The sequence below is a fragment of the Urtica dioica genome, chromosome 11, assembly GCF_054948205.1.
Source record: "Urtica dioica subsp. dioica isolate 48M chromosome 11, U.dioica_male_clone48M_v1_H2, whole genome shotgun sequence".
NCBI classification, from domain to species: Eukaryota; Viridiplantae; Streptophyta; class Magnoliopsida; order Rosales; family Urticaceae; genus Urtica; species Urtica dioica.
The window spans coordinates 4,867,029-4,869,758 of NC_142766.1; the positions used below are offsets into that span (position 1 = coordinate 4,867,029).

Consider the following 2,730-nt stretch of genomic DNA (forward strand, 5'->3'; position numbering starts at 1 on the left):
TAAATCCTATAACAAGTAGATATTTTTAAATAACCAAATATATATATATATATATATATATATATATATATATCATGGAATCCAAATTATGAAAATACAAAATCAAATACTACAAAGTTCATGACAATTCCAATTTATCTATCCTAATTTCAATATCACATATTCCCGTCCACAATCATAAATTCCAATTCACACGTTGGAATATCATAATTTCTACACTAACCTTTATAAAGATTCTGAAAATTTTCAACTCGCCGGAAAATTCTCCGGCCGCCGTCAAAATGGGTGGCAGGTCGTCGGAAAATTGAAAAACTCGTCGGAAATTTAAAAAAAGTTGGGGATCTAAAAAATAATCAAGTACTAATCTCAAATATGCAAAAAATTTCAACAAAACTAGAGTTAAATCGATGTAAAAATGAAAAAAAAAATTCAACAATATCCGAACTTTATACTCATACCAGAGATATATCGCCTGATATCGGCGATATGACATAACAATCCTTCATCGTCCGGTGATTTTTCACGGATATATAGGGATATACCGATATATCACCGATATTTTATGGATATTTTATAAAACGATAACGATTATTGATGATTTTTTACCGAGACTTCAAAAAAACCTATATATCGGCGATATATCTCTATATATCGCCGATATTTAAAACCTTGGTTTAGGCTAAGTAACAATTTAAATGTGATAAACGAGATTTATAAAAAAGGAAAGGCATATAGCTCTCATCAGGTCTTTCTTATTCTTAACTTGGAACCAAAAAACACTCTCTCCTTTTTCTTACCGAGGTTGGAAATCGTACGCTTGAAAGACACTGGTAATCATTACGACACCGAAAAGAAGAACTCAACTGAGGAAAAGAAAAGTCAAACCTTTACCCAAATATTTGGATCTTTTCGGTTAACCTTCTGAACGTCACGGCTGTCGTTGCTCTTTCGATCTGAAGAATTTATGTTTTCTATTTTCAGCTGCGAAATTGATTGCAAATAATCGTCGATTCGAAGAAAAACTAGGTGTGTGAACTCTCTCTCTCTCTCTCTCTCTGTCTTCAGTACCTTATGGATTGTGTTTGTTTCCCGAAATGTGTTGCTGTTTTCCAGAGAATTGATTACACTTCTTGTTGAAATACAGGATTTAGAAACATGAATAGAAATGTGTTCATTATCAAAGACAAATAATAATCCATTCTGAGTAACCCTAGATATCTCTCTCAGGTTTCACTCCTCGTGCAATTATCCAAACCGTTTAAATTTGCAAATAACACTCATTTAGAGACCAGGAGAAACAAGAGAGTTTTTAATAAGCAATAATCCAAAACCAGTTCCTGGCTCAAGACCTCAGTAAGAACAAAGCTGACCTTTTTTTTTCCTTCCCTTTTGAATCAGTTAAAAAAAAAGTATATTTAAAAATGGAGCCCCAAGGGCAGAACAAGGCGATGATGACGATGTACGAGGCGGGGCCGGGAACGGAGCTGCAGGGGTTGTGGGCGAGGCAGTACGAGGAGGCGGAGCGGACGTGGGAGTTCAAGAACCACTCGCTGCCTCTGGCTCGGATAAAGAAGATAATGAAGGCGGACGAGGACGTGAGGATGATATCCGCGGAGGCTCCGGTGGTGTTCGCGAGGGCGTGCGAGATGTTCGTCCTCGAGCTCACCCTGCGCTCGTGGGCCCACACCGAGGAGAACAAGCGCAGGACCCTGCAGAAGAACGACATCGCCGCCGCCATCACCAGAACCGACATCTTCGACTTCCTCGTCGACATCGTCCCAAGAGAGGACCTCGCCAACGACCCCCCCGACTCCCTCCCTTACTGCTACATGCCGCCACCTCAGCATCCCATGATGGACTCCTCCTCCTCCGCCGCCGCCATCTACATGCCTCCCCAGCCCCACCCTCCGCCTCCGCCTCCGCCCTACATGGCTCATCACCCGCCCATGTGGCCGCCGGGGGATCGCTGTTAACCGCTTTCTTACAAATATTCACAACTCTAAGAGACATGTTACCTCACTTCCACCTTGTCGTCAGAAGTGGAAACACCAAATCTAGCTGTCTACTGTTTTTTTTTTTTTTTTTTTACTCGAATAAAAATGAATGTGTTGTTTGATATGGGATTTTGTTGCTTTGGTATTTAGTCATCTATTTTCTACTGGTAAGCTTTAGCAGGAAGCTACTACGACTTTTTTTTTGGTCATCCACGGAACCTCTGAGAACCAACCAGGAAAACAGATTCCAGTTTGATTTGTTGATTGATTCAATCATTTGTGCAATTTTACTATGCAACAACGGTTATTGTTCAGGGCAACTTCAAAAGCTCAATTTAAATTTTATTTCCTATTTTTCTTCTTATAGTGATTAGATATCACGCAACACACTGTTAGTTTCAACCTAATTCCTCTTCAGACTCGAGGTTCAATATTGAATGAGAAATTTGATTTTCTTATATACAAATTACAAAAGTCGAAAACTGTAGTGGATACATTCTTTTTTTGTGTTAATCCACCAAGGCTGAGTTTCTAAGTCTAGAATTTCTGATATTTTGTGCGGTAACCTCAGTGCAGTTATGTGAAAGGAAAGTAATAAAAGCTATTCACAAAAGAAGAATAAAATCAGCCATGATATTTCTCATTGATTACTGTTGAATTTATACGAGGTAGGTTAACCCTAGAATTAAGAGGATATTCCTCTGCTCTATATGGCTCAATACAGTTGTGAATTGTA

General features: G+C 39.0%; 1 pseudogene across 1 annotated transcript; it reads left to right on the plus strand.

The window, feature by feature from the left end:
• Positions 1-717: 717 nt before the first annotated feature.
• Positions 718-2,346, plus strand: LOC149380801 (nuclear transcription factor Y subunit C-3 pseudogene; annotated as a pseudogene). Its single transcript, XR_016293960.1, has 2 exons — positions 718-1,026; positions 1,399-2,346. The product of XR_016293960.1 is annotated as a nuclear transcription factor Y subunit C-3 pseudogene (transcript).
• Positions 2,347-2,730: the final 384 nt, after the last annotated feature.